A 14,514-nucleotide genomic window follows, 5' to 3' on the forward strand; every position below is an offset into this window, starting at 1 on the left:
TCTTTATTAAAAAAAATTAGAAATGCTTCCATGCTGACCACAGGAGGGGCAGAAAGCCAGAAGAGCTCTAGAATTTCCAAATTCCTCAGAATTGCTTTTACACTGCAAACGCAAGGAACTTTAAGCCAGCCAGCCCCATAGGTGGTTTTTAGGGGCTGAGGCCTTGGACTGCAAATCTCACATGGACATGTACTTCTGCCACCCTGGCATTTGCTTGGTGCCTCCACCAGCCCGCTAGCCAGCTTTACGATGGTTCTGGTAGGCTTGAAGGCCAGTAACTAGAAACTACCTCGCACTCAATCCACTCACGTTTTCTTGGATCCGAAACGGGTAGAGAGTTGGGTGTTGCTAAGAAATTCCACTGAGTGAACCGAGCAGATTTTGACAAGATGGATCTTCTCCGTCTCATTCCTAACACCTAATACAAGAAAGGTGCAGCATTCTAACCTTAACTTTTCTTCTTTGCATTTGCAATGTGAACAGTTTTTAGCACTTATATTCTTCCTCAGAAAGTGTACATGGAGCGATCCACCTACACAATAAAGTAACTAGTCATTTACATACCTATTAACTAAATTGCTCTGACAAAGAATTTCATAAATGCATAGTTACTAATCCCTAAAAATAATAAGAATTTTACATTGTCAAGAGCAAGAGTACTTTTTGTTTTCCTGGTGCTCTTAGCCAAAGTGAAACCTAAACACCTCTGAAGCTTTCATGTTTTATTTTTCAGTCTGTCCCTAAATCCTTGCTTTAAAACCCATCTATACTAAAACATAATTTCAGAGCACATTTTGCTTTTTGATGTATTTTGTAATCCTCTTCATCTGAAGGAGGTATATTTTACAGCTATGAGATGAAGCCTTGCTTAAAGACCTCTGGGTTGCAATAGGAAGTTCTTCCAACATTTTGCATTCTAATCATCTTGAAAGCAGGGAATGTGTTTTATTCATCTTCTGAGTCCCAAAAGCACTTTGTGCTTTTCACAAGTAGAAGCTCAATAAATGTTTGTGGAGCAAACAAATTCAATTCTCATCAGGTCACTCCAAGACTAAGTTCCTGCTTTTGATACCCGATATTAGTTTCTGTGCAGTCTTAAGTAGCCTTCAGAAAGACACGTAAGAAACAAACACCCCCCCCAAACCTTACACTTTGATCCAGCGTAATCTGACTCGTTCCTCACTCCCCACCCCCAAGTTAGACTTGAACCAAAAGAACTCTAATAAGCTCAGACTCAGGCTGAATTTGTAAAAGCAGCTGCTCCCAGAGCCCAGCTGTGAAGACCATGTTATAATTTTAAAAAGACAGAGACGCCTGGGTGGCTCAGTGGTTGAATGTTTGCCTTTGGCTCAGGGCGTGATCCCGGGGTTCTGGGATCGTGTCCCCCATCAGACTCCCTGTGAAGAGCCTGCTTCTCCCTCTGCTATGTCTCTGCCTTTCTGTGTCTTTCATGAATAAGTAAAAAAAATCTTAAAAAAATTTTTTTTTAAAAAAGACAGAATAGGGGAAATGGCCATTTCACAGAAATGATATCTTTAGATCAATAGGAAATACAACAGTGTTATTAAGAAAGGACTTGGGAAGGGGCGCCTGGGTGGTTCAGTCAGTTAAGCACCAACTTTTGATTTCAGCTCAGGTATTTTTTTTTAAGTATTTATTTATTTATTCATGAGAGACCCCCCCCCCCACAGAGAGAGAGAGAGAGAGAGGCGGAGACACAGGCAGAGGGAGAAGCAGGCTCCATGCAGGGAGCCCGACGTGGGACTCGATCCTGGGTCTCCAGGATCATACCCTGGGCTGAAGGTGGCGCTAAACCGCTGAGCCACCCGGGCTGCCCCTCAGCTCAGGTCTTGATGTTAGGGTCATGAGTTCAAGTCCCATACTGGGTTCCACATTGGGTGTGGAGCCTACTTAAATAAACAACAAAAACAAGGGACTTGGGTAAAGCTGGAGATCAAGCTTATTTGATTCACAATTGTCCAATGACACAAAACAGGGGCAGAATGTAATGAGTTGAAGCTAGTAAGATCAATGTTCTCAAATGGATATGTGTACACCCGTCTTCATAAGAGCATTATTCACAATAGCCTGAAGGTGGAATCAGCCCAAATGCCCATCAGCAGCTCAATCCATAAACATAATGTGGTCTATACATGCAATGACATTAGTCTTAAAAAGTAAGGGAGTTTGGACACATGCTACAATCTGGGCGAACCTTGAACGCAGTTTGCTAAGTGAAATTAGCCAGTCACAAAAGGACAATTATCTCACACATATAGTACCCAGAACAGTCAGATTTAGGGAGACACACAGTAGAAGCAGAGGGTTGCAGGGGCTGGGAGGGGGGCAGGAAATAGGGAATAAACGTTTAATGGGGGGTAGAGTTTTGGTTTGGGAAGATGAAAAATGTTCTGGAGACAGATGGTGCTGATGATTATACAAACACGGCAATGTACTTACTGCACCTGAACATACACTTAAAAATGGTTAAAATGGTAAATTTTGTTACCACAACAAAAAAACCCAGTAAGATAAGATTTAACAAGGTTAACTATAAAAGTTACCGCCACCACAACAAAAAACCGGAAACAAAAGTTACCACAACAAAAAACCCTGGTAAGATAAGATTTACCAAGGTTAACTGTGAAGTTATACATGATTCAGCTACAACAAAATGACTCCGTTATAGGATGAGGAAGACCTAGCTTATGAATCTAAGAGATGAGGAGTTTTTGATGAACCACAAGCTTCATATGTGCCAACAGGGTGCAGGTGGTTGTTCAAATGACCGACCAAACAACCACGCAAGCAAGCAACCAGTATCTGTCCACATTGATAGTCTCATCCCAATGATTCCATTCCACATAGATGAGATCCCACCCAGGAGTCAGAGTAGGTTGTAAGAACCCTTGAACTAGCAAAGCTTACTTTGGAAAAGGAGAGGGTTAACTACTTTAAAATATGCAAATGACATAAGACTAATGGCAGACTTAATAGGAGTAAAATACAGTTCAATAAGAACTGTACAAACCAGATGACTAATAAAACAGGCCCTGCGTGAGGCTGTGTGCTCCCAGACCCAGGACACAGCCAAACTGAGACTGCTCAGGACAAAGTCCTGTGAAGGGTGGAAGGCTGACTGGACAGGGCCACTGAGGGCCTCCAGCTGCTGTTCTTTAGAGAAGGATGTGCACATAACCTGTACGTGGGAAAGGCATGAAACTCTGGCTAACACTAACTTCTTTGCATAAGGGGAAATTTTTTTAGTTGGAAAAAAAAATGAGCAGAGACTTTAAATAGTACTTCTTAAAAATAATGTTCTTTTATCAAAGAAGGTGAGAGAAGAGAGAGTAACTTAAAGACCTCCCTTCGTAATTGATTGCTGAGGGCATACCGTGGGGACAGCTCCCTGGCTTTATATTCCCTGTGAGGTCTTCAGGGTTCCAGGGCTCCTCCTCTCGGTTGGTTTTCTTCAGCCACTGACACAGGTCTGCACACAAGACAGGTGTGGAGTCTGTGCCCTTTAGCTTGAGTGATATACCTTCTATTTTCTTTATTTTTATTTTTGAAAGCAGGAGTTGAGAAGATTTTTCTAGCAAGTGGGGAGCCTCCTTTCTATCAAGGGTCAGTGACTCAGAGAAAAAGGATCAACGAGGCTTTAAAAAAAAAAAAAATCAAACAGCCAGTTTAGCTTTGGAGGGGTTAAGGTCTAGGATTATAAGTTCAACCCAGGAGCACCTGGGTGGCTCAGTCAGTTAAGCAAGCATCTGCCTTCAGCTCAGGTCATGATCTCAGGGTCCTGGGGTCAGGCCTTTGCATCAGGTTCCCTGCTCAGTGGAGAATCTGCTCCCCTCTCTCCCCCTGCTCTTCCACCCCCCATGCATGAGTGCTATCTCTCTCTCTCTCAAAAGGATAAATAAGATCTTAAAAAAAAAAAAAAAAGTTCAATCCAGTTACTTTTTAAATCAGGAACAAGAAGCACATTATTAATTATCAAGAATAAGAGGCTTAATATACCCGCACAAAGATGTACTGGCAAAAGGGACACATAACATTACCCAGAACGACTAAAAAGTAAAAACCACCCAAATCTCCAGCAACTGGTAAGTGGATAAACAAAATGTGACATAATCCATACAATGGAATACTATTTGGCCACACAAAGGAAAGAAATACTGATACATGCTACAACACAGACGAACTTCAAAAACTCGATCTGCAAATGATCTCTGCAAATGATCTTTTTATACAAAACTTGCAGAAAAGGCAAATCTAGAGACAGCAGATTATTGGTTGCCAGGGGCTGGGTGTGGGAACGGGAATGAGCTTTTAAAGGGCATGAGGGGGACGCCTGGGTGGCTCAGTGATTTAGCGCCTGCCTTTGGCTCAGGCCGTGATCCTGGAGTCCAGGATCGAGTCCCACATCGGGCTTCCCACATGGAGCCTGCTTCTCCCTCTGCCTGGGTCTCTGCCTGTGTGTGTGTGTGTCATGAATAAATAAATATTAAAAAAAAAAAAAGGGCATGAGGATCACAGTGAGGTGACAGAAATGCTCTAAAACTGGATTATGGTGACCGTTACACAACTAGGAAAATTTACTAAAGAGCACCTAAAATGGTGAGTTTGATGGTATGTAAATTACACCTCCATAAAGTTGTTTTTCTAAAAAGAATATTTTAAAAATTTTTTAAAAAGTAATCTCTGCCCAATGTGGGGCTTGAACTCATGACCTGCAGATCAAGAGTCACACACTCTACAATGGAGTAAGCCAGGCATCCCAATGTTTATGTTATTGCCTTTTTTTTTTTTTTAAAGATTTTATTTATTCATGAGAGACACACACACAGAGAGAGAGGCAGAGACACAGGCAGAGGGAGAAGCAGGCTCCATGCAGGGAGCCCGACGTAGGACTCGATCCCGGGTCTCCAGGATCACACCCTGGGCCAAAGGAGGTGCTCAACCGCTGAGCCATCTGGGCTGCTCGATGTTATTGCCTTTTAAGAGAAAAGGAGGCATTTGGGGCAAAAGGGGGGCAGAGATAAAGGATTATTATCAAGGTTTACAAAAGAAAGGAGGGAGACAAGGGGTTGGTTGCCGAAAATGTCTTGAAGCCATGCTTCAAAGCTGCATCTTCACGATCAGGGCACAGATGAGGGAGTGGGCGCGGGGCCCGCCAGGAACCCTTCCTCTGCCGGGTGCCTGAGCCACGTACCGGACCCCCCGCGCTGCAGAAGGCAGGTTTCCGGCCCGGCGCTATGAGGGAGGAGGCGCTGGGTGTGGGTGGCTTGTGTAATTTAGCCAAGGGAGTTTACACAGAAATTCAAGCTGGAGAAACAAATGGGCGCAAGAGAAAAACCTTTACACACAAATAGCATCATATGTTTGACTTTAAAAGGCTCAGGGAGTATCAGTACATGAAAAGCTGTCATTTTTATTACATTCAAAGAAAAACAGATGGTGCCACATAAGAAAATCACTATTGTAGAACCCCCATCCTCCTTAGCATTTCGGAACCCACTGCTTACCACTCGGGTTCTTTCAAAGAAATCCCCTGATCGTGCTTTACGGGAACTGTTCTTTCCTCTTCTTAATATCGCCTTCATTTGTGAAGAGAGGAGATTTTGGTAAAATCTAAGAGGCGAGGAGTAGAGTCTGTTTTTGGCAGAGCTCTGAGGAGTATGTTTGTCTTAAGTCTGCTGGGGCTGCCGTAATAAAATAACACAGACTGTGGGCTTAAACAACAGAAATGTGTTTTCTCACAATTCTGGAGGTTGCAAGTCCAAGGTCAAGGTGCCAGCATGTGTGGCGTCTGGTGAGGGGTCTCTTCCTGGTTTGCAGCTGGTGCTTTAACACCGTGTTCCCACGGGGCAGGGACCAGAGGGAAGAGCTCTCGGGGGTCTCTCCTTCTACGGGCACCCATCTCCTCGGGAGAACCCCACCCTCGTGACCTCATCTAAACCTAAGGGCCTCCCACAGGCCCCATCTCCAAGTACCGTAACACCAGGGGTTAGGGCTTCAACACACATATTTGGGGGGAGCACAATTCAACCCACAGCAATCTTCCCAACGGGGTGTTGGCAAACTTTTTCTGTAAAAGACTAAGTAACAAATATTTTAGGCTTTGCTGCCACATGTAGTTTTTGTCATTTATCTTTGCTGTTTTTTTACACACTTTAAAAACAAAAACTGGGAGCCTGGGTGGCTCAGTCGGTTAAGTGTCTGCCTTCAGCTCAGGTCATGCTCTCAGGGTCCTGGGATCAAGCCCTGCGTCAGGCTCCCTGCTCAGCGGGGAGTCTGCTTCTCCCTCTCCCTCTCCCCCTGCATGTGCTCTCTCGCTCAGTTAAATAAATAAATAAATAAATAAATAAATACATATATACAATCTTTTAAAAAACCAAACATAAGAACCATTACAAATTATAGGCTAGATTTGGCCCATAGGCCAACCCCTGTTCTTAGGTTCATTTGGCTGCCCCTTTCTCAATTTTCCCTTCCTATGACCTGTTTACCTCCATAAACGTCATTCTTCAGTGTTCCTTTGACAGAGTGTGTGTGTCAGGGGAGGGGTTCAATATATATACACCCAATGGACCCTATGAAAAAAGGAAGTACACAGAAGCATGTCCTTTATGTTATGCCATCTTAAATCTCCATAATCTCTTTTTTTGTCTGTGGCAAAATACACAAAGTTTTTACCACTTTATTATTATTATTTTTTAAGATTTTATCTATTTGAGACAGAGACAGTGAGGGAGCACGCACAAAAGCCATGAGGAAGGACAGCGAGAGAACCAGACTCCCTGTTAAGCAGACTCTGGGATCATGACTTGAGCCAAAGGGAGATGCTTAACTGACTGAGCCACTCAGGTGCCTCTACTTTAACCAATTTAAAGTTATAAATTCAGTGGTATTAAGTATATTCATCATGTTGCGCAACCATCACCACTATCCATCTCAAGAACTTTTCATCATCTCAAACAAACTGTACCCGTAAGTAATAATCCCATTTCCCTCTCTCTCTAGTCTCTGGTAACCACTAGTCTACTTTAAAACCACTAGTCTTTAAAAATTTGCTTATTCTAGGTACCTCATATTATAGTATGTGTCCTTCTGTGTCTGCCTTATTAATATAATACCTTTCAAGTTCATTCATGTTGCAGTGTGTACCAGAATTAATTTTATTCATTCATTTATTTATCTGAGAGGAAGAGAGAGAGAGCGAGTGATCATGGGGGAGGGAGGGGCTGAGGGAGAGGGGGAATTGTAAACAGGCACCATGCCTAACACAGGGCCCAACAGAAGGCTCCACCTCACAACCCTGAGATCATGACCATATCAAAATCAAGATTTGGTGTTTAATCAACTGAGCCACCCAGGCGCCCCATAGAATCTTTCCTTTTAAAGGCTGAATAAATATTCCACTTTCTGTACATTATATTTTACTTATTCGTTTAGTTGCTGATGGACATTTGGGTTATTTCCACTTTTTGGTTAGTGTGAATAATGTTGCTATGAACAGGGGTACATCTGAGTACCTTGTTTTTTGTTCTTTTGGATATGTATCTACGAGTGGAATAGCTGGGTCATATGGCAATTCTATATTTAGCTTTTTGAGAAACTGTTAAACTTTCCACAGTGGCTGCACCATTTAGCACCCCCACCAACAGTGCACAAAGGTTCCAATTCTTCCCATCTTCATCAGCACTGGTCATTTTTTTCCCTTTTTGATTGTGGTCATCCTAGTGAGTATGAAGTGGCATCTCACTGTGGCTTTGAAACACAGTCCCTAATGATTATGTTGAGTTTTTTTTTCAAGTGCTTATTAGGACACTTGCATATCTTCTCTTGAGTAATGTCTAGTCAAGTCCTTTGATCATTTTTGATTGTTCTTTTTCAATAATTCCTTTTTAATAATTTGGTGACAATAGCAGTAAAAATAATTATCCTCAATAGTTACTGAAGTCTTACTATATACCAAGCATGTTTTTACATATATTACCTAATTAAATCCCTACTTTACAGATGAGGCAAGTGACGCTTACAGAAATTGAACCCAGGTCTGTGCTCCCAAACTCTGAACTGTTCACATACACAACACACCCCTATTGTTATGGGGAGAATACCTGTCTTATGAAACCAAGAAAACTTCACAGGAACCCATATAAAGGAGCTGAGAACAGATAAGGTAAATGTGACAGTCTTCTAGTATCAAGAAAGCTATTAAGTTCTCCAAACAATGTGGCCCACCTCTGAAGAGGAGACATTGGAGGGACTGAGTGGAACAGACTCACTGAAAAGGACTGAGTAAAGTATGACACATTCTAGGTCACTGCCGTCCAGTGATACCTTGAGTATATCCAAAATGAACTTACCCGTGAATCAACTGACTTGAGATAGAAACCAACCTAAGAACTTGAAACAAACCCTAATGTGTTCCCTACAGTTAGTGTGAATCTTCTTCCCTGAGCCTTGTTTTGCTAATAATCTTCACTGCTTTTATGTTTTAGCCTTGTTTTACTTCCTGGGGTTAACTTATTCCCAAGACCCCTAAAATCTATCTCAAAAGTTTATTTCTCTTTTCTATCTCTGCTCCGTAGGAATAAAAATATAAGCTATGATTTGAATTAAAAATGAAAACAAACTCATAAAAACAAAGATAAAAAAGAAAATGAGAACAAAGAAAGAATGGAATACCTCTGGTTTTCCAGAGAAGTGATCGTCCCAATCATTTCAAATTTGTCTCTGGGTAGGCATTAAGATTCACCTAAGTGTCTCTTTCCCTTCCTCTCATGGAGGAGTCAGCATGGGGGCTGAAAGCTCAAGGTGGTGAAGGGTAGGGAGCCATGTGGACATGAAGACCAGTGGGCCTGGAGGCCAAGGGAATGGACAGAAGAGGGAAGGTTGGGGAGCTACAGACAGGTGTGACCCAGAGGCTAGGCAACCAAGGATAGGGAGGTGAAGGAGAGACAAGAGTGATGGGTAGAAGAGATGGCCAGTGTGGATGGGAAATCAGTTATATGGAGTAAACTAAGCAAAGAAATCAATATGCTAAAAAAAAAAAAAAGGGCTTCTTACTGTTGGAGAGGTATTTACAAACATGGAAGGAAGATGCCAGAAACAACACTAAGGTGTTGGATTATAACTGGAGGAGTCTGTATGAACTCATAATTAAACATACATACGCACACCCACACAGAGCTACATAAACACTTTTAGATGCGTGTGTGTATGAGTATATATGTATGCATAGTACATGCGTGTGTGTGTGTGTGTGTGTGTGTATCTCCTAGCTTTCTCCACTGAGAGGACCTAGAAGCAGTAACACCCCAGTAGCATGAAATGAAGCACCTCAGCTACCCAGATCTTCGTTCCTAAATACCATCTCCCACTGAAAGGAACCAGAGCTCCCTGGCAAAAAAGGGTGATTCCACGGCTGGGGCTGGGGAAGTTCAAGATGTCTGGAAATCTCTTTTGTCAGAAAGTAAGGGGATGTTCAGTGAATGAGGGATGAGGGAGACAGATCAAAAGGACAAGAAGAAAGAGTTCCCACTGGCCAAATCACAGATAATTTTAGCATCAAAGTAAATAACAGGTTATAATCCATGGAATTGCATAGGAACTCATGAGTCCAAACTGATATAAATGAAATAAAGAAATGAATAAATAAATGGGAGAAAAGGAAAGTTATTCCTAACAGCAGGAAGCCACCTAATATATGTAAAACAGGAAACAGAAATAGAAGAGCATCATCTGGTAACCACAACAGAGGTGGCTGACATAGGTGGGAGTCATTCCCACAAAATACTAATCAATAAAAAGGGAAAAGATGGTGGGGCGCCTGGGTGGCTCAGATAGTTAAACGTCTGCCTTTGGCTCAGGTCATGAGCTCTGGTCCTCAGTTTGAGCCCTGTGTCAGGCTCCCAGCTCAGGGGGGAGTTTGCTTCTCCTTCTCCCCTTGTCTCTCCCCCTGTTCATGTGCACGTACTCTGTCTCAAATGAATAAATAAAACCTTTTTTTTTTTTTAAAGGGGAAGATGGTGACTTGGAAGGTGGGAAAATTTTGCAGACACCGACAGGAGCAGGTGATTTGGGTCAACATCACTGGGATAGGATGGGTAGTTACGGCACTGCCACTTCACGTGATGCCCTAAGAAGAGCACAGCACCATTTCTGTAGTATTCTTGCCAAGAATACATGACTTGAACTGGTTATAGGGGAACACTGGATGGATGTGGATTGGGGGTCACCCTATAGAAATTAAGGCCTGTACTCTTTAAAACGTGTCAAGGACATGAGAGACAGAGCAAGACTGAGAAGCCCTCCGAGGCTGATGTGTGTTAAGAGACCTGACAACTAAATGTAACACGTATGTGGCAGGAATACCATAGCAACATGTCTCTCCTTTCCCTGAGTATTCTAGTGATTAGCACAATACCTGGAGCACAGAAATACTTAGTAAATGTCTGCCATTCTAGAATGGGAAAAAAAACAAAGTGGGCAGCTAGTGAAATCTGAATGGGGCCTGTAGAGGAGGCAGCAGTGTTGTGTCAGTGTTTGGAAGGTAATAGAAGCCATTACCTTCACTGCAGGTGATGGAGGAGAATGTCTATAACATGAACTTAAGTTTTTAGGGGTGACAAGACAGCAAACAGCCTGCTTTCAAGGTGCAGAAAAGGACGAGAATGGGTATACAAATACAGAAGAGAAGGTAATGGAACAAATGCAGTAAAAATGCCAAGAGGTGGAGAATCTGAGTCTTTGTACTTTTCTGGGGGCATAATCAGGAGCAAATACAACTAACATTTAGTTTCTAGATATATTGTTTCTGATATGAAGCCTCTGAATCTGCTCGAAGAGGCAGGCTATATGACCACAAAAAGATATAAGAAGATTTATGATAAAACATATAAGTAAGGGGTAGCCCGGGTGGCTCAGCGGTTTAGCACCACCTTCAGCCCAGGGAGTGATCCTGGAGACCTGGGATCGAGTCCCACATTGGGCTCCCTGCATGGAGCCTGCTTCTCCCTCTGCCTGTGTCTCTGCCTCTCTCTGTCTCTCATGAATAAATAAATAAAATCTTAAAAAAAAAAACATATAAAGAAGAGCACACTGAAAGGGTAACTTGTGAAGGAATAATAGATTTAATGCTGCTTCTCAATTTATACTGTCTTAGATGGTAAATACCTTGAAAGCAGGTCTACAATCTTGCTTTGAGGAGGGGTTAGCTTTAATTAAAAGGCAAAAAAAATTTTATTTTTAAGATTTATTTATTTGAGAAAGAGCTAGAGAGCATGAGAGTGGGATGGGAGTGGGGCAGAAGTTAAGGGCAAGAGAGACTCTCAAGCAGACCCTGAGCTGAGCACAGAGCCCGATGTGAGGCTGGATCTCACAACCCTGAGATCATGACCTGAGCCGAAATTAAGAGTTGGACGTTTACCCGATAGAGTCACCCAAGAGCTGCCAAAATCTAATTTTTAATAATTGCTTTAGATTAGGATAATAATGATGATTAAGATAATGATAACTCCCATTTGCAGGGCTAATTATTCCTTAAGTATGATCAAAGTAATTATGTATAAATTTTCTCCAGCTAACTGTGAAACTATTTTAATAAGTATAAAAAAACATTCATTTCTATGTGAAAAGTCAATTATATCTGTTTTGGACCTGAGGACACAGAAAAGAATTCAAAACAGCTGTATAGAACTTTGTCACTAAAATTTTGTGACATGATTAGATGACATCATAGAGAATACACAGCTAATAGTTATTGTGTATTTCCTAAATACCACACCCCATTCTAAGCACTATGTATGTATTCCCTGGGTCCCCAAGACTATTCCGTGAACAGACACAACCCGGAGGGGAAGACTGGAACAAGTGAAGTGACCACAGGTGCCGGCAGTGCCCTGTCCTTCCTCTGCCTTAGCCGTTATCCCACCCTATGGCACTGCTGTCTGCTCAGTTCTGCTCCTGGGCTATGGGGGAAGCACTGTGAGGACGGCACCTATGGGTTTCCTTCTCTCATGTATCCTAGTGCTTCGTGCAATGGCTGGAGCGTAGAAGGTACTGAATAAATATTTGTTGAGTGAATAAGAATGAACAAATGGTGACCCGTCTGCAGTCCAAGCCCGCATATTCTCTGACTTGGTTGGAACAGCCTTGGGTGAGGAGGGCAGCTCCCCAGTGAGAATGAGGCCGGGGGTCAGGGCTGGTGCCTGCTTGGTGACGTCAGCTGAGGGCTTGGGCTGGAGAATAGGACAACTGTGACGACAATCCTGGTCCTTTCCATAACTTTAGTAAGTTTTTAAACAAAAATATAATTCATTTAGTTATCTACTTAAAAGGGAATTTCATCCTTGATAATAAAAAAACTAAAATGTAATAAATATTGACATGTGGTGATTTTAAAAAAAGTTTGAATCAGTATTAGTCTTATTCACATAATTCATGTGTAAAGTGTCCTTCATGATTAAGCATTTATTAAAAATCCTTGATAGGGTATATATATATAGTAAATAAACCAGAAAATACTATACCCTTTTCCAGGGAAAATGTGTTACATTATAAAGAAATATTAATATTTTTTCTCATTTAAAGGAGAGAAAAATGTGCATCCACATAGATTCTTTTCAACCTAAAATGACAAAGGAAACTGGTTAAAAAAATTCTTTCCATGACAACACAATAACTAAGGACTAGTAGGACTATTTTTTGATGTAGATGATGGCCTACTCAAATGTTTTTGGGCCTACTAAAACAACTCTTGGTTATGAAATCAACTTTTCTGAACATGCAACGAAAAAAATGTATAAGCATGCAGTCAACACGAAGCAACGCTCAATCAATGCTGTACTCATGACAAAGTCAGACATGCAGATTCGAATGCTAAAATGTCCCCAATTAGCCCAACTTTAATGCTGCCATGTAGTCAGCCTATTTTCTAGAAAACATGACAGGATGGTGGTAATTTCCTTAACCAGCCTCTTCTCTAATCAGTACCGCTCTAGCTAGAATCAGGGACCTTCAGACTTCTGGGCTGCACGTCCCGAGACAACTTACTTACCTTCTCTGAGCCTCTGTTCCCTCATAAGGAAAAGGAGAATATATGCCTTTGCAAGGTTGTTGTAGGATCAGAAAAACATACAGGTACTTAGTAAAGTGCTAGCAATTTAATAAATAGCAGTTGTTATTATTCCATGAAAAGAAAAATTCAATTCAACAAATAATTATTAAGTTCCTACTACCTTTGCTAGCTATGCTGTGACTCAGTGATGGCCACCTCTGCGGCTTAATTACCAAGACAATGTTTTGATGTTGTTTTGCATTCCGTTGTTTGCTTCAGTGTTGCTGAAGAGATGCCACCCCTCCCTCAACTTGAAGGTTCAAATGCCTCTACCAACTCTGGGATGTCTTCGGACCTCCTGCTGCTAAGGTTTTCCAGGATTCTTCCAGAGTTGTTTGATTCTTTCACCTCCAAAGAGCCTATTATTTCATGCAACTATTTCCTTCATCCCAACCCAAGCATGGAGGTCTCATCAGAATGGGATCACAGGCAGTCCCAACCTGGATGCTATAGGTCTAATCTAGTCTAGAACCACAGCAGTAGGTTACTTACTGCAATCCCACAAGGAGACCTGGAGCATACTTGCTCCTCACTGTCTGCCCCCAAACCTTCAAATGCAATGTGCCTACTCAATACTTTAGAGGGGAGAGGACTGATTATTGTCAGAAACCTAAATGTCAAACGAACACAAAATTGGCCATACGTATCGTGAAATGGCATAGTTCTTTTGGTTCTATAACAGTTTAATAATGGCAAAATCTTTAATAAGACAGAAAATAAAAATAAAGGCTATAAATACCATCTCCTGGAGTAGAAATATTGCAGTGGTGGTCCACAGTCCTGGACCACAGATGTTTTGTTTGGGCTTGTATGGTGCTTTAAAGATATTTGAGCCAATTTTTATAGCTGGGAGATTACACATAAAAAAAAATAATCTAGATTTCTACCTTTTCTTTAAAAAAATTCGTACTGCATAACACTTGGCAATCACTAGCTGAGATGAGCACTTCTGCTCTTGTGAGAGGTACATCCTCCAGCTGCTGGGTTTTTCCTGAACTTTCCCTTCAAACCCACCTGTGGGATAGACATCTGCTGCCAGCTCACAGCTTCTGCACAGGTCCTAAAGTGCTACACAAATGTAACATTTTGAAAGGCTTGAAGTTTTAAAAACTATACAATATTACTTAAAAAACTGGTTAGCTTGATTAGCTTTTGCAACATAATTTTCTTTTAGGCAATGACTTCAATAAAAGATTCTTTAAACCTGATCTAACAGTCCAGCACCAAACGCAGAACGCAAACGAGACGTACAATTTTCAAGTTTTTGGTTATTCTGGTCATTTTTCGACAGAACAAAATAAGGAAAAGGGGAGAAGATGCCAAGTCTCCTCTTGTTAAAAACAAACGTTTATGGTGGCAATCTGAAGAAAACAAAAGGTAAGTCTGTA

The 14,514-nt window shown here is 41.7% G+C and overlaps 1 protein-coding gene across 1 annotated transcript in view; it reads right to left on the reverse strand.

Moving 5' to 3' along the window:
- Positions 1 to 14,514, reverse strand: part of HACD2 (3-hydroxyacyl-CoA dehydratase 2) — a 112,910-nt gene that overhangs the window by 12,882 nt on the left and 85,514 nt on the right. The window lies entirely within an intron of this gene.

Source organism: Vulpes vulpes, chromosome 1, assembly GCF_048418805.1.
Source record: "Vulpes vulpes isolate BD-2025 chromosome 1, VulVul3, whole genome shotgun sequence".
NCBI classification, from domain to species: Eukaryota; Metazoa; Chordata; class Mammalia; order Carnivora; family Canidae; genus Vulpes; species Vulpes vulpes.